Genomic DNA, 17665 nt, shown 5'->3' with positions numbered 1-17665 from the left:
GGGGCAGACACTAACACCCCCATTTTATAGACGGGGAAGCAGAGGCAGGGCCACCAGTGGCAGGATGAGCCTGGGAATCTGGGGGCTTCCGTCCTGCACCGGGTGACGTCTTACTGCCAATTCCCCTGGTGTCCGGACGCCGGGCCAGCCAGTCACAAGCTTCCTCAGGCCTTCTGGTCTCTGATTCGAAGTGAGTTTTGGCTGCGTCAAGACAACGGAGTGGGGGAATGCGGGTGCTGGTGAGTCAGCAAGGTGACAACAAGGAAGGGCAGAGTCACCGCCAGAAGGACAGAGCCAGAGGCAGGGCCACAGAACAGAGAAGAGGAGGCCAGGTGGTCAGGGGGACAAGACAGGACACTGAAGGCCAGTTCACTGAGAGGGGGTCAGGGTGCCATTGTTTGCCTGGGGCCCCCACTTGGCACGCCTCACAGAGTGGTGGGGAAGGAAGGTGATCTGTATGTGAGCTCTGCCAGCAGAGGACACTGTCGTGTTGTGGAGAGCTCCAATCACAGAGAGGAAGGAGAGGGACATGGTGTCGTCTCTGGCTTCCCCAGTAAACCACCTCTATTCCAGTGTCTGAGTGAAGGGTCCAGAAGACTAAGCAGACTTCTGGCTTGGGAGAAAGGTCTCAGGAGGGAGCCAGGGCACTCTGGTCTCCTGTCCAGTGCTTTTTGGGACTCAGAACCCGACCTTTTGTGGACTGGCCCTTCCTCCTAGATCACCTCCTTCTCCTAGTCTCCCCCAAACCTGCAATATTCTCCCACAGAAAAGCCCCATAGCCGACCTGGACCCAGTTCTGGCCATTGTCTTCTTTTGGGCATATTTCTACGGCTCTCTTGCTTATGTAATTAGTGACCTTACCTGACGTAGGGAGTGTTACCGCTCTCACCAATGACAGGCCAGAGCTCCGAGCAGGGGAAGATCTGGGATTCAGCCCAATGGGCAGGCACAGTGCTAACCACACCATAGTGGGTCGGCCTGCCTGCATTTTATCTTATTTGACCCCAGCTACTCTGAAAGGCAGTCCGTAAGGACAAGGTCTATCTGGCAAGGGGAGTTTGGGCCACATTTCTTGTGTCATTAAATCTAATACAACTCTTCGGTCAGGCTGCTCACATCTGGCCCCAACCACCCCTTCTACCACTCCATGCCTTACATCCTAGCCGCCTCTGCCCCCCAAGCTCCTTCCCTGACTCGCTAGCTCCTCTCCCACAGCCCCACCAGCCTCTTCCTCTTGACATGAAGCCTTCCTGGTACCCCAGAGAAAGGTTCCCGCAAACATTCTTCCTTTTTCACAGTGAAGGTAAGGTCAAGGCCGGGAATTGAGTTGCAGGAGGCAGGACTCGGGTCCCCCACAGGGTATACACAGCATTGCCACACCGACAAGAACACGAAGAGCTGCTACAGAGATGATACTGTTGGATTATCATAACGTCTCCTATGATGCATGCGACTAGATTGTTCTTAAGCAAGGAAATTCGTTTCAGAGAGGTTAAGAAACTGGCTCGAGGTCACCCAGGCGGTAAATGGTGAAATCAAGATAAACCCGGACTCTTAACTCCCGACTGCGTGTTCAGGAGATGCTGGGAGCCCGGTGTGATGGGCTTTGGGGATGGTCAAGGAAAGGTCAAAGCAGAGAAGGGGAGAGCAGGGGGCCGGATGGGGGACTCAGGCTTCCCCAGCAAGAGAGGGGAGGAAAGCATAGCTGAGGAGGGGCAGGTAGAGGCTCTGCCACTGTGCAGATGAGGGGAGGAGGGAGGCCGTGGAAGAGACACCATCGTCAGGGCCTGAGCCTGCCCAGCTGACCCCCAGGGCTGAGGGGCCACGTCAGGACGGAAGATGGGGACTGCTGGGAGGACTCCTCCCCTGGTATCTTATTTCCCACAGCCAGTCTTCTCTGTGTTGGGGTGAGTCCTGTGGATCAGCAAGGGCTGGGTAGAGCGATGGCGCTCGTTTTCCATGGTACACTAAACAAGGCAAGTGGAACCTGACTGTGCATGGGGCCTCCCACCCCAGGGGTCAGCCAGCTGCTGTCCCACACTCCTTGGGGCCTGGGTGTCTATGAATGCTCTGCATGAGGCTTCTTCAGTTAAGCCTGATGTGTTCCCAGCTCCCCACCCCTGGGAGCCCCTCGGTACCTGGCCAGCCCAGGACAATGCTCCCAAGACCCCCCTCTCGGCTCAGGGCTTGCACCCAGGGCTTGCTGCGGTTTCTCTCTAGTTTGACCACAGGCTCCCTGGGTCTCCCATGTGCCCTCGGCCGTGGGCTGGGAAGCCACGGGGTGATCCAAACAAACTGCTAGAGCAGAATTGAATTGTTTCCCATGGACCTGTGACTCCTGCATCATTTTTCATGTTCCATTATGATCTAAGGATGGTCAGCATCCAGCCGGTCTTTTCGGGCCTGTCAGAGAGGTGCCAGGTATACAGAGAGATAAAATACAGCCCCGTGCTTTCTTAATTCTCAGCAGAAATAGTGTCAGGCTCAGCTGGGAACATTTCTCAGCCGGAACAGGCGCTGGACAGACGCTTTGGGCTTGAAGGGAGATCTTCCTCCCTTGGTCAGGGGCTCCCTTCCCTGTTCCAAACTCTGGCCCCATCAAGCCTCTCCAAGGCCTGCTGTCATCTTGAGGAGGGTGGTGTGCATAGAAGGAGCCTGTCCTGGGGAGAGGAGGCCAAGTGAGGCTGCAGAGGAAGCCAGTGAGGAAGGGGACATCAACAAGGAGGAGAAAGGCCAGTGGGGAGGAGGTGGGAGGGGCACCTGCCATGTCCCTGTCCTTCTTCTAACTTCGCACCTGAGGACCATGGCCTTGGTCTGGGGAGCTCTAGGTCACTCAGGTCCCAGGGTGCCCCTTTCAGGTGGACACCACACTTGGAGGACACCACAGCCCACTCCATGGTGCCTTTCCCTCGCCCCATCTCTTGCTCCTCTGTCCAATGTCCCCCTCAGCCACTGTCTTATCCTTCCAGGAGGGCCAGGGGCTGGGCGCTGCTGGGGACCTGGGCTGGGGTACAAACGCCACCCTCACTATCGTTCTTTCTGAGGTGTCATCGGCATCTCCCTTTCCCGTGTGCCTTTCAGCCGGGGTCATGCCTCCAAGGGCCTGAGCAAGGTTTGGTGACTCAGGATGATGTCCCCTGGGTCAGAAACAGCTCCCCGAAGCTTCCGGGCAGGCTTCTGGGGTCAGGCTTCTGAGGACACACCACTAACTCCTGTCCCGTGTGCCTTTCAGCCGGGGTCGTGCCTCCAAGGGCCTGAGCAAGGTTTGGTGACTCAGGATGACCTTCCCGGGGTCAGAAACGGCTCCCCGAAGCCTCCGGACAGGCTTCTGGGGTCAGGTTTCTGAGGACACATCACTGACTCCTGTCCACTGTGCTTTCTAGCCCCAGGCCCCTCAGAGGGAGCGAGGGGTCCTGGCCCAGGGTTTGCGAGCCTCTGCTCCCAAGCCCAGCAGGGGGCTGGCAGGTGGAGGGCTCCTTCCCTCTTAGGCCCCTTCTGCTCAGACTCTGCCGCCCCTCCCCCTCCCCATCTCTGATACTTTTTGCATCAACACATATCCATGCATTAAACAAGACATTCCATTAATTTCTTCATCATCATAACTTAAGCTGGGACATACCCTTTAAATATTCATTCAGCTATGAAAACTGGGCATTAAAATTTTAATAATGTCAAGCTCATTTGAACCAGGCTCCTTGGGGACGATTACGATACAATTAGAATAAATACGATGATTGAGCTGGTCCAGTGGCTTCACCTGTCCATGCAGCGCAGGCTCCCCATGGAAGGAGAGGCCTGTGGCCAGTGGGCAGACAGACAGACAGACAGACAGATCAGCCTGGCTCCTAGATTTGATTTCCTCTCCTCTCCCCCCCCCCCCGCCCCGTCTGTGCCTAGCTGGCCATGCCCACCCCCCACAGGGGTCTGCAGGTCTCTGCTGCCCGGTGAGCTGGGGCAGGAGCGTCCCTCCCCCATCTGGAAAGGCGGCCCTGAGTGACCTGCAGTTCCAGCTTCCCCTTTCCCTGTCCCCCAGGTACGACCCGGGCTGGGCTCCGGGGCCTGCTCCTCTGTGCAAGCCATCTCTCTGGGTCTCTCCTCTCCCCTCTCTGTCGGCGTGGATCCCCGAGGCTGGAATGAGCACCCCACTGGAGCAGGGCCAGCCAGCAGAGGGGGTCACTGGTCCCTGAGAGCTCAGGAGTGTTCTGTCATCAGGTCAGGAAGGGACTGTCTTCACCTGGCTTGTCCTCTGCTGCTCCCACCATCCTGAGGGCTGACGTGGGAGGGGTGGGGTGAGCTCTGCTCTGCCTGTCTGCCTGACACCTGCCTAAGCCAGTGCTGGCAAGAGCTCTGGGGATGTCCCCCGTGAGCCTGCCCCTGCTTCACCCGGGACACCTCGCTGCCCACAGGGCCACTTGGGGCCCTTCCCCACCTGTCCTCTCAGGTGCTGACCCTCTGTTTCACACTGGGCCACTGCATGGCCAGCACAGGGCTGTCTCCAGAATCAAAGGACCTGGAAAGTCCCCTGTCACTCCTCACTGGCCGCCCCAACCCTACTCTTCTTCAGTAAGACTTCCCTGGTCACATCTGCCCTGCAGTACTTTCTCACTCTCTCTCTCTCCCGTGTGTGTGTGTGTGTGTGTGTGTACACACGTGCAAGCTTAAATAGTACTGTGTGACATCACAGACAGCTTAAAAAGAATTCCCAGTTTGGGAATTAGAGGAGATAGGGAAGAAACACTACTATGTGCAGTATAAACACTACTAGAGCCTGCTGGATAGTAGGCTCTCCACAAACGTCAGCCTCCACACTGCTTTCCCCTGTGCCCCAGGACTGCTTCGGGGAGGTCTGGACCAAAGCTCTGCATGGGGGGGGGGGGGACAGCCAGAGTGCTCTCCAGCCAGCTGCTGAGCCCCCAGGCGTAAATCTAGGGTAAGTATCCAAACTTCAAAGCCCAGGGTCCTTCCTGGCTCCTTCTGGGGTGTGTGAACACCTGGTGATGCCTAGCTCCCTCCTCACCAGAAGGGCTTGTGTGTCCCCCAGTCACGAAGCCGTGTGGGGATCCTTTTCTCCTCCAGTCCAAACCTGCAGCCTCCCCTGGAGGTGACTCTCATCTCCGCCCCTGCCCACAGAGCCGCCCCCGCCTGGCTGTGCTTGTGAGGAGCCCGGCTGCTCGTCCTCATGCGTCACCGCTGTTGCTTCTCATCCCCCCTCCCTGAGAGAACTCTGGCCCTGTGTTGTCTGCTCCCCAGCCCAGCCTGTATTATTGTCGTGGACACGTGAACAGCAGCGGGCCCCGGGTGCTGGGGTCCCCTGGGACGTCTGCGCCCGGATCCCTGCAGCATTGCTGCTCTGGGAAGAGAGACATAATTTGCCAGTCTCTGTTGAAAAAAGCAAGAAAAAAAAAAGCATTGTTAAATCACAAAGCTATAAAGCTTTCCCTTTCTTCCACGGTCTCTCTCTTTTTTGACTTGTCATGGTATTTTTATTTGCTATTTGATGTCGTTTAAAGTAAAGAAAAATATAAATTTCAAATTATTAGCATGGATTCCAACATTCATCTTTATTTTGCGCGATGCCAGTTTTAAATGCAAATATCAGGACATTGAAGTCCTATGCAGAGTCATCAAAATTACACGATTTGTTTTTTGTGGCATGTGCCGGGAGGGGACTTGAGCTGGCCAGAGGAGACAAAGGAAAGCCAGATCAGGAAGGTGAAGGAGGAAGAGAGGGTCCCCTGGGGCATGGAGACTCCTTAAAGGTACCCAGAGCTCCACCTGCAACATGAGGGGCAGTTTGGGCCTGAGGACCACTGGGTTCCCCTTCCGCTGACCCCAGCCTGACACATTGCAGCTCAGCTGAGAGTCGGCCCTGGGAAGTCCAGGCAGACTGCACCTCTGCGCACGGTACCCCTACAGTGAGCAGGAAACACTCAAGGCTGCTGTAAATCCTGGGCCAGGGACACTCTAGGTACTTGGGCAAGAGGCTGACCCCACTAAGACATGGTCTTGTCAGCCTGACAGACATGTCACAGTGCTGCCATGCCACACGTTGAACAGACCTGGCGCTCCCCTAACCTGTGTCCATGCCACTGCTGGTGGCCTCGAGGGCAGGGTGACTGCACATGGAGCTCAGGAGCTGCGTAGATCAGGCAAGTGATGGGGGATGGAACTGTGCATGAGCAGAGGCCCCAGGACCCTTACACATGCTCCTCTATCCCACAACTTCACTTACAAAACACAAGTCCAAGATAAATTTTAAGAATTTCTAGATGGTGACTGCAGAGCGCTAAACCCCAAGCACGAGACACTTTGTGTGGGGGGGTCCTGTGTGACCGCGCAGGCTGTGTGCCCATGGGGCTGCCTTGAAGACCATGCCTTCCTGGCCTCCACCACCCTGGAAAGCATCAGGCATTTCCTGAAACATCACCACATGTTTGTGGCATTGCTCAGGTCTGTGTACACCAGGGGTCCCCAAACTTTTTACACAGGGGGCCAGTTCACTGTCCCTCAGACCGTTGGAGGGCCAGACTATAAAAAAACTATGAACAAATCCCTATGCACACTGCACATATCTTATTTTAAAGTAAAAAAAACAAAACGGGAACAAATACAATATTTAAAATGAAGAACAAGTAAATTTAAATCAACAAACTGACCAGTATTTCAATGGGAACTATGCTCCTCTCACTGACCACCAATGAAAGAGGTGCCCCTTCCGGAAGTGCGGTGGGGGGCTGGATAAATGGCCTCAGGGGGCCACATGCGGCCCTCGGGCCATAGTTTGGGGACCCCTGGTGTACACGCTCCTGCTACAGAAAGACTGTCATTCAAGATGTATCTTTTAAAGGTGAACTTTGGACAGTTTGGGGGGAGTAGACAGAGAATTTCCAGCCTGCGGTTAAGAGCGGCTGGTGAGGAAGCAGCACTCCAATCTCCACTGAGAAGAGAGCTCACGAATGAGACCCTAGGAAGGGCGGCCCTCCAGCGACTCTGCCCTCCTCCAGGACTTTGTAGTTAGCACATTGTAATGAATGGATTAATTAATGGAGAAACTATTTGTCCAAAGCCCCAGGAGAGCAGATTCGGAATCGCGTGCCCTGTCGGAGTCCCGCTGCTGCGCACAGTAGGCTCTCTGTCACCTCGGGAGGAGTGAACAAACCCCGGCCCAGTCCTCTAGTGAGACGGGATCGCAGGGGAACAGCAGAAGCAGTGCACATTATTTTAGCTTGTAAATATATTAATGTTTTAATTACCTCCTTATGAAATTGCATACGGTTCATTCCATAGAGAGGGGTTAGGAATTCAAGAAAGCCTGCCTGCCATCATCATCATCAAGTTCTGACTCAAGGAGACCCCCTGTGGTCATCACAGCGTGACACCCACCTTCACTAGAGCCCCTGACCATGGTCCAGACTCCGAGGCCCACTCTGCCGGGCCTGTCGGCTGCACCCCTCCCAGGCGGCGAGGGGCCCATCCCAAGGCTACCTGTGGGTGCGGCCGCTTTGGCTCCCTTTTCGGGCCAGCTGCCTCTCAAGCCTCCTCACTCTCATCTCTGCCTCCACCGCCTGGGCCTTGCAAGCTACATTAGGTGTCCCATCAAGTTGTCCATTCTTTCCTTTCTTGCCTTGCCATTATGGTCCCAAAATCTGTGGTTGTTTGACACTTGCCTCTTCTCTGTGAGATAAGGCCCGCACTCACTTTGTTCCCACAGCACATTCAGACTCCTCAGGGTACCTGGCACACAGTAGGTGTTTAATGAATGCTCACTGACCAAATGGATGTTCTATTGTTCCTCATCACCGGCATTGTCGCCTCCTGCTCCAGCCACGCGCTGGCAGCTGCAGTGCCCAGAGGCCAGGAGCGGTCACTCGCTGCACAGCCGTGTTTCCGGCCCAAAGAGAAAGACCTTTTAATTCTCCCTCCTCCAGCAAAGTGGCGTTGTTGTACCTTCGGATTAGGAAGGGTTTACTGAAGCAGGGATGATCGTTCAGAGAGCCAGCTCGTGAGCACACACTAGACAGAAGAACCCAAGGTTTTTGTTAAAATATGCAAGTCCACAGCCCATTGAAATGCAAACCCTTCAGATAAGATTTTTAAATAAATCTGGTTCTGCTCCCACTCCCCTCTCTGAGAAGGCCATCTGATGCTCGGTGCTTGGACACGTGCCAGCGTGGTGGCCCTGCCAGCTCTTCACCCCGCTCCTCGTCCAGACCATCCAGCTTGGAGCTGCCCCTGGGCGGGGCTGGCTGTCAGCCAAGGCTCTCGTGGGTCCCTTGGTAAAGTACCTGAGGTCACCTCTGAGTCACCCATAGGACCATCTCACCTTTCCCCTGTGTTGGCTGCAAGGTCTCCTCCCCTGCCGTTCTCACCCCCATCTTCACCTCCTCCCCTATCGGTCTAAAGAGTAGAGTCCTAAGCCTTCATGCCCTCCTCCAGCAAGCCTTCTGGGATTGCGCCCTCTTGGCCACACAAGTCACTCTGCAGGCCAGGGCCACTGGACTTGCTCTGGTTTACTGCTATCACAAGTGGCCCTCACGGGGCGAAGACCAGGGGGCTGAGGAGCACACAGGCACCCACTGTCTCAATAGCATCACTGGGGCCCAGGTCTGGGCCTGCCGGCCTGAAGTCAGGACACGGGAGTGCGGACCTGTATGGGCCGTGGCCGGGCCTGGGCCTGGGCAGGGGACCAGGAAGTATGAGGGACCATGGCAAACAAGAGAGAGCAAGTCCTTCCCAAGCTCCAGACTTTGCACTGACCGGATGATGTGGCTTTTATGTCCCTTCGGTCTTCTCTGAAGCCAAACTAGCCATGAGCAAACTCATGGGCAGGTTGTATGTGGTGGGGGCAGCACTTGGGGGAGGAATCATGGTAGGAGCCCCGGGTGAGTTGAGCGAAGGGCCCTTGGGGTGCGAAACAGGGAGAGGCAGGGGTCAGGGTGTGAGCGCAGGCAGGTCAGGAGGAGGTGGGGGCACCCGCTGTGCCCCGGGAGGGTCTGTGCTTGTGCGGTTGGACCCTATATCCTGTCCATTTTCGTCAGGAATGACATTCCACCGGGGCCACGTTCAGAAAGAGCAAGAGCAAGGGCTAGCGACATGCACAGCAAAGCTGGGTCGCAGGTGCCTGAGGAACCTGGGCGGACGTTTACATCAGCAATGGCCAGCATTGTCATGGTTCCTGGTCCCCTCCTGAAGAAGTCTATGGCTTGTGCACGGGACGTACTCAACAGATTGAAGTAAAATGTCTCCAGTTTGGCTTTAATTCTTGATTCTGGACTGAACTCTGGTCCCAGCCCAAGCCTGGCCTTGTATGGCTTCCACTTGGAAGGGGGTGTGGAGGAGAAGGTGGTCAAATCCTAGCATACTAGATGGCACTGAGAGCACCCTCTGGAGGTGTGTGCGGCCCGAGCTGACTGCCACTCAGGCACAGTGGGGTGGGGAGCTCTGTGTGTGTGGGGAGGAGGCAGGTGGGCCAGGAGCCTCCTCGGTCTAGCCCCACAAACAGGCCCCTGGCAGTTGCTATGCAACAGGCTGCTCTGCTCTGCAGTGTCCAGCAACAGCGCAGGCACTGGCAGAGCCTATTGGTGGGGCTGTCTGGGGCTGCCCCTCCCTTCTCTCCACCCCTCTCTCATCCCTTCCCAGCCTACACCCTGTCCTTGCTCTCTGCAATTGAAGTTTACAGAATACTTCCCCTCACCCACAGGGCAGGGCGTGGGTTGGCACAAACAAAGGAGGTGCCCCCCAAGGGGGGTGGCAGTAAAAAATCTCTTCTGCTGGTTTCCAGGAGGGAGAGACACCCCGGTCAGCTTTGTGGTTTTCCTTGTCCTCCTCACCTCTGCTTCCGCCCCAGCAATGGGGCTGGGGTTGGGGGCCACCTGCACGGGTAGATGCTTCTCGGGGCTGTGGCAGGTGAGGCCGATGGAATGGCACAGTCAGATGTCACTGAGAGGCCATGCAGTAGTGCACTTGGACTCACGCCTCTACCTCTCAGGCAGGGCTCCTTCGGTCCAGAAGGCCATGGACAGCCTGTCTCTGTCTCCAAGGCCCATGTTCGTCTCACTTGTTCCTGCCAGGGCTGCCCTGTCCAGGGTGGGAGGACCCGTGTGGTCCTAATTAAGATTTGCTTCTGTGGAAACCAAGCTTTTTAACGTGCACAGCCAGTATGGTTTGCTAACCCTCTTCGGTGTGTGTGTGTGTGTGTGTGTGTGTGTGTGTGTGTGTGTGGTGATTTTCTTTTCTTTCTTTCTTTCTCTCTTTCTCTTTCCTCCCTCCCTCCCTCCCTCCCTTCCCCTCCCTCCCTCCCTCCCTCCCTCTTTCTTTCTTTCTTTCTTTCTTTCTTTCTTTCTTTCTTTCTTTCTTTCTTTCTTTCTTTCTTTCTTTCTTTCTTTCACAGCAGTGGAAAGATCATTCTGGGAGAGACACACCCTGATTTAATGGGATTTAGAGGCCTGGATTTCAGTCCTAGCTCTGCCATACACTTTCTTATGGGATGGGGAAGTCACTTGACCTCTTAGAGTCCCATCCCCCTGGGGTGCGGAGAGAACTGAATGTGACAGCTCAGGTAATGCTTTTAGCACAGTACCCAGCACCTGGTAAGTAAGTGTTCAATGCAGGAGTGACTGCCATCCTCTGCCCGTCCCCCTCTCCTTCTCTTAGTGAGTACAGTATTTCCATCATTTCTGAGGAGATACCTAACATCTAATTTTTCTCCTTCCCACCCCCTACCCTGGGCTCTCTTTTGGACCCTGCTGAACTGGAAGGCCTGGGCAGCGTCTGGGGAAGAGCGGAGACCTGGCGGTGGGCCTGGGGGAGGCCATCCTCTACTGCAGCAAGCACACCCTGAGCTCAGGGACCTGTGGCTCCCCAATCTCCCCAAAGCCTCTCCTCCATCTGCCCAGCTCTGTCCTCTCTACCTGGCCTGCCAGTCCTGGAGGAGCCCATTGCTTTGACGGGGCACAAAGTTCATCCATCCATCTATGCATTCCCCCACCCAGTGCTTATGGAACACCTCCACGAGCCAGGCCCTGCTCTCTGGCACAAGGATGGCACAACAAACTTGAACGACGAGCCCTTCCCTCCAGGAACCCCGCACCCAGCCTGCAGAACAGCCTTGCTCACGTGGTGTTCCAGGGCTCCCTTCCCAGGCCCCGGGCGTGTGCTGAGCCTTCTCCCCTCGGTGCAGCAGAGTAACCCATTCCCCGAGCCCCTTCTCAGCCCTGCTCTTGTCGGGGACCTGCCACCCACTCCTGTGGAAGTCCCTATTTCAGCTCCGGCGGTGGCTCTTTAGCATTTGCTCACACACTACAGGGGGTGGTGGGGGCTCCCTCCTGCACAGGGTGTCCTGTATCCACGCTGGTCAGCTCCAGTGCTGAGAGAGGGCCTCCAGCCCAACCCGCTTCCCTCATTCCCCTGATCTGCCCTGGAGCCTGAGCTCCCCAGCACCCCAGCGCGAGTCAAGCCCATCTTCCAAAGCTGCCCTAGGCTGCACAGACTGGAGAATCGGTTTCTCCCGCCCTAACATGCTCACAGCCCCCCTTCACAACAGGTGGCTGTCCCTTCCCCCGAGAGCACACACCTGACTGGGTCCTGACCGTGGGCATTACAGAGGGGAGAAGGGGCTCTCTCCAGGTGGGTCTGACTTTTCTCAGCGCACAGTGGGGCCACTGCCTTTCTGACTTGGACTCTGAGCCTCTGAAGCTGAGCAGGTGGGACTGAGAAAGGGAGTGGGTGGCCTGGTCCTGAGGCTGGATAGAGGTCCTCGTCTGTGTCACCCACAGCCCACTCACTGTCCCTTCTGCTCCTCCCCATCGCCCCTGGGCCTGCCCCTGAGTCAGATGCTCTGAGTCCCCACTGAGAACCCTGGCAGGTTGCCCTGGGACTGGGAGTCCTGTCGCCATGATCAGGAAGGGGTCCTGCCTCCCCGGGTCCCACCCTCCCAAGAGCTGGGACCTCTCCTCCCTGTCTCGCTAGGGCTCAGTCCTAGGCCGAGAGAGAGTCTCCAGGCACGTGAAAGGGAAGAACAAAGCCCACACCAAGTAAATGACAAATCTAGCGGAAATTGCTCTTAATCCTCACACCACCGCCGGATGATGCTGGCCAAGTGCAAGTCTGAGTCATCCTAGAAATGGCACCGACATTTGCTTTTTGGAATTTGTTTTGTCTCTGGGCTTTAGATTTAATCATTCTCTCTCTTTTTCTCTCTTTTTCCCTCCCTCTGCCCCTTGCTCTCTGTTTTCTAATATGAGGCTGCACCGCCAGCTCGTCCAAGTCTGTTTTCCTGGCATTAATTAACACAGCTCTCCAGCCTCCAACAGGCTAAATGATGAATCAGGTTAAATTCCAGACAACAGCCGCGCACTGCCATCAATTAGCCATCTCCGGGGCAGCTTCATTAATAAGCATCGATCATGGCCCTCCTCCTGGAACACGCCAGGGTCTCTGGGTCGCAGGCACTGCCCACGAGTGCGTCGGGCTTGGGCGTGGGTGTGGGTGTGATCGTGTGTGTGTGGGCTGGGGTGCTGCAGTGCCCAGGTTGGCACCCCGTGCCGGTGCCCCTCCTCGCTTCCACCGTGCCCTCTTCCGCTCTCCTTCCGGGTCATCCGCCCTTCCCTTCTTCCGCTTTCCTTCCGGGTCATCCGCCCTTCCCTTCTTCCGCTTTCCTGCCGGGTCATCCGCCCTTCCCTGCTCACCTGCCCCTTGCCCTGAATGGGGTGCTGCAGTGCCCAGGTTGGCACTCCGTGCCGGTGCCCCCTCCTCGCTTCCACCGTGCCCTCTTCCGCTCTCCTTCCGGGTCATCCGCCCTTCCCTTCTTCCGCTTTCCTTCCGGGTCATCCGCCCTTCCCTTCTTCTGCTTTCCTGCCGGGTCATCCGCCCTTCCCTGCTCACCTGCCCCTTGCCCTGACCACCGGGCACCCCCAGGTGCTGCAGACCTCTTTCCCTCTCCCCTCAGACACTTGATCCAGCTCCTCCTCTTCAACTTGCGCTCCTCAAAGGCCACAGTCCCCGTTGCCACCTCTACCTTCTTTCTGTGTCACATTCTGGGTCCTCTCGGTCATTGTCTCTAGCCTGTCCCACAAGTATGCGTGACTTCCAGCCCCAAACCTGACTCTATCTGTGGGTTACTAGGTTTTAGGAATGTCACTGCCACTGCTCAATGGCCAGGCTCACACCTGCCAATATCTTCTGTGCCTGCAGGTTGGAATCTAACCCTATTCCGGGCACTGCTGTCCTCTGCCTGGATTGTCCCCTCATCCTGCCTGGTTCCACATCCTTTGTAGGAAACAGGAGGCTTTTGAACCATGAGCCACTGGTAACCCCTCAGGGACACTGCCCACATGCTACAGACAGGTCACCCTCAGCCTGGTGGCTGTCCCCCACCCGGGTGCATCCCCAGCACGCCCCCTCTGTCCCTGGGAGCCTTGCTCCCTGGGGGACTCCCTGGTCCATCGTGCCCACTAACCTCTGCACGATGGCTGGGTTTCTCCCTCTTTCTTTCCCGGGTCCTCTGTGGTCTCCAGCACTGCCACCCTTGACAAGGAGTGGCCTGGAGTAGCCCCAGGTGGAAACGAGTGCCCCAGAGCATTGTGGAAAGCTTGTTTTAAAGGGGGTGTCTGGAGTCACCCTCACACTCTCCCTGAGAGCCCCCGGGCCCTGGTGCGGGGCGCAAAGTGGGATGGACACGGCCTCGGAGGCGGCCACCGGCCGAGAGTCTCCTTAAACGTTAATTAAGAGTCTGAAGCGGACGCCATGATACGGCCAGTGCCGGCGGATGCGGCGTCTCTCCAGACCATTAAACACTAATTACGTTTGGAAAGTCTATTGAGCTGCTGAGGTCTCGTCAGGGCAAGCGCTGGCCCCCAGGTGCCCTTTGAAATGCCAGAGCTGCCACCCTCACCCCCCAGCGGCCCGGCCGGACCGGCCCCGTGACCCGGGCCTCCGTGCAGTCCCATTACATTTCTTTCTATCTTGTTGTCTACCGCTCCCGGGCCGTGTCCCTGTTCCCCGCGCTGGTGGCTCGCTGGCCTGGGCGCCCGACGCCCTCCTCCCGGAATCCCTTTCCCTCCTGCGCACCGTGGCCTCTGTCTCCACGTTCTCCTTAGTGGCTCAGGGGTGCTGCTTAGCAGGGGGCCTGCAGCGGCCCTGGGCTGGTGGGTGGAAGCTGACTGCCGATGCCCCACTGTTCCCCTGGGCTCAGTGTCCCCCTAGGCCGACAGAGAGGAGGATGTGGTGACGAGACTGAGGAGCCCCACGCCTCCCCCTCAGGATCGTCCCCACCTTCACAGCCGAGTTAAGCCGCCTTCCTGAGATGCCCTGGCCTCAGAGCTCCCCTGGGGGCGGAACTCTGCCTGCGCCCCCTCCAGGCCTCTCTCCATCAGCCTGTTCCCCCAGACACCTGGCTCTCCTGCGAGGCCGTCTCTACGGGGGTCTAATTTCATTCCCTGACATTGACTCCCCAAGTGCATCCATTCGTTCCTTCATCCGTTTGGCTGAGACCCACCTGGTTCTAAGAGGAGCTGAGAGGAACACGCCCCTGAAAGGAGCGAGGCGGATTTAACGGCAGGCGCACGCCCTGGGCCCCGACTTCTGAAGGGCACCGCAAAATCCCAACTTTACACTTTTTTTCTAATGACACCAAGTTTGGTTTCATATGTGCAATTTTAACATTAATAGCACATAATATTTTTATTTATTTAAAAATATGGTTATATGTATTTTTATTTTCCCTGTCCCTCTCTTTTTATAAGCAGCCCAATATTTTCTTCTTCTCTGGGGCCTCAACCAACCTTAATCCGCCTCTGGTAAGGAGGCTCCCTCAGTTATTGCAGCTTCACCCCGAGATGGGCAGGAGCTGGGTCCCTGGAAGCTATTTTCCGTCACCATCCTCCCATCTTTAGCACAAATGGCTTGCCATGGAGTGAGGGGTTTTCCACTCAGTGGAAAAAGAATGCTCGCGTCCAAATCTACCAGGAAGGACTGCCCCACTTGTTTCTGCGTCTCTTGGGCCATGGTACAGAATTCTTGACTCGTTCTTCTAGAAAAATCTGTAGGGTAGAAAGTTGATCTCCAGGACTCCCAGCAATGTCTGTCTGTACTTTGCCTTGACACGCTGCCTTGTGTTAATGGTGACAAACATCTGTAAAACCATCACTGTCACCCTGACCATTGTCACTGCCATTATCATTGTTACCACAATCACCACCACAGTTCATACACTAAATTGGATATGACTTAACTGAAAGGGATATTGCTAATGGTAGGGTTCCGGACACTGGCCTAGTTGGGGGTGGGGGTGTTTTGGGTGAGGTGGATGGGCCCTTCTTGGGGCCCCTCACACCAGATGGCATGGTCAGCCCCCTACAGCCTTTCTACACCTGCAGCAAGCCATGTGGTGTCACGGGAACGGCACAGCTGGCTCTGCCATGACTAGCAGTGTGCCCTTAACTTAGTCACTTAAACTCTCTGTGCTGCATTTTAACAGACTCGAAAATGCAAGATGGGATTCTCTATCTTCACAGGGTAGTGTGGCAAGCAGAACAAGTCACGTGGGCAAAAGTGCCCAAGACCTGGTTTGATATAAGATCATTTGCTTCCTTTCTTATTCTTCTTAAGACAGAGCCCTGCACCCCGACTGCCCCACAGAAGACTAGGAAAGGAGATAGGCAAGATCCCAATCATTTGGGTCCTTCTCTCCACCCTGCATCCAGCTCCCAGGGTCCCCCAGACCCTCTGACAGGCAGGACGGAAGTGGCCCGTGGCCACCGAAGGCGCAGCCCAATTTTACAAGCACAGAGTATGATGATCGCATTGATTTCCATCATAAATCATATTTCCTATCTTCTGCCTCCCTCTCCCGCGTGCCCCACGCTAAGCCTTGGTATTTTCTTTAGCTGCTGCCACTGTCAAGCCTGGAGATGATATTAGGATAATGATGATAAATTTTACTCCGCTGCCAAGCCACTCCCTTCATGTGAGGAGGGGAGTGCCTGTCCCCAAAATGGATCCCTTTACTGGAAAGCGAGGACTTCTGCTGGGCCTGGGGGAGGGTGCCCACCATGGCTGTGAGGGTCCTTGCACTTGGACATGTGGATACACGTGCACTCGTGCATGGTGTCATGTGAGCGCAAAGGCTTGGAAGTCTTCTTCCCGGGGTGTACTTTATGTGGACACATGGTTATGCGCCTGTCAGTGAACGAACACATAGCAGGAGGGAGCAGGGAGGGAAGGCTCAGGGGAGGTCTGCACTGAGCTTCCCAAGGTGCACCATCCCCAGGCTCGGCATCCCCAGTGACGTGGGATTCTGTGTGTCCTGTTGTTTCCCCCATACAACACATCCCATACGAACCCTCATGCTGGCTCCTGAGGATGCAGGGTGGGTGTCATCACACATTTTCTTACAAATCTTGGGCTTAGGAAATATAGTTAACTCCCAGGCTGGGGCATCCATTCTGACCTCAGAAATGCTGTATTTAATGGAAGGGCGAAGCTGGTTTATGGCTCTCGGAGCTCTCGGGCATATGCCTCTGCCAGCTGGTGACAAAGATACGGGGTCTCAGGTGCAACATCGAAGCACTTCTCGTGAGGCTCTGGGCTGCATCCCGTAGGGTGAGGAGTCCTGGCGGGAGCCTGTGGGTTCTCTGAAGTGGGGGCCAGCCTTGGAGTGGGCAGAGGATTTAGCAGGTCTTGTGGCTGGCCATTCATTCATTCACTTATGCATTCATTCATTCATTCAGCAAATAATCTCCAGCCAAGGGCCCTGTCCTGTTCTGTCCCCCAGTCCCATAGGCCTGAGGGCGAACCTCAGGGGTCAGGGCCTTCTCTGTCTTCTGCCCTAGGGCCCACCAGACTGGGATCCCTGGGTAGGTCTGTAGAGTTCTCTCAGATGGGTGTGGTAAACATGCCTTGTTCTTGGAGAACGTGTTCATGCTGATGGAGATGACAGTGACAGTGAATCGCAGATTGAATGCCTCCTGTGATGGGGCTCTCACTCCTCCCATGAGTCAGATGTCTCCATTAGACACCCTCGCATGGATTCCAAGCTGCAGCCTGAGGCTTTGCAGCCTCCGCCCTTTTGCACCCTTGCATTCCCATAGGAAATGCCCAATTTCTCTTCTGTGAAACAATTGGTTCAAGAAGGGATGGTGGTGAGAACCACCCTGGTGGGTGGGGACTCCCTTGATGGGGTCCCAGTGGGATGAAGTCAACTAGGAAGCTAGGTTTCAGCAGATCTGACTGATCCATGGGTGTGAATGAGCAGCTCAAGGCGGGGCTGTGTGTCCTGCAGGGGGTACTGACTGGGAGCACAGGCTGGCCTTTCTCTGGACAATCAGGGCACCCTCTGGCGATCCCAGAGGATGGAAGGGAGAGGGGGCACCCGCTTGTGCATCCGGCTCAGGATTCCAACTGTTGCTGACAGGAGGGGAAATCTGGGCCACAGCCCACGCAAGGATGCCAACATTTAGGTGGAAATGTGCCGGGTGAGCAGATATAGGATAAGAACATCCATTGGGACCCACCTTTTAGGGGGCGTGTCTGGAAGCCACCTTTCAAGAGGGTAGGGCAGGAGTGGGGGCATCACACTGTCTCCAAAGGGCTGAAAAGCAGTGCTTAGCAGGTGTAAGGGTTTCCACCCAGTCAGGATGCGGCAGGAGCGTCTCCTGCTTTCACAAGG

General features: G+C 56.0%; 1 protein-coding gene across 36 annotated transcripts in view; it reads right to left on the bottom strand.

Annotated features, from left to right (window-relative positions):
• The window catches only part of CELF4 (CUGBP Elav-like family member 4), a 307270-nt gene that overhangs the window by 74203 nt on the left and 215402 nt on the right, over positions 1-17665 (bottom strand). The window lies entirely within an intron of this gene.

This window comes from Saccopteryx leptura, chromosome 11 (assembly GCF_036850995.1).
Source record: "Saccopteryx leptura isolate mSacLep1 chromosome 11, mSacLep1_pri_phased_curated, whole genome shotgun sequence".
In the NCBI taxonomy this organism is placed as follows: Eukaryota; Metazoa; Chordata; class Mammalia; order Chiroptera; family Emballonuridae; genus Saccopteryx; species Saccopteryx leptura.
This window is presented reverse-complemented; position numbering and strand designations above follow the sequence as displayed.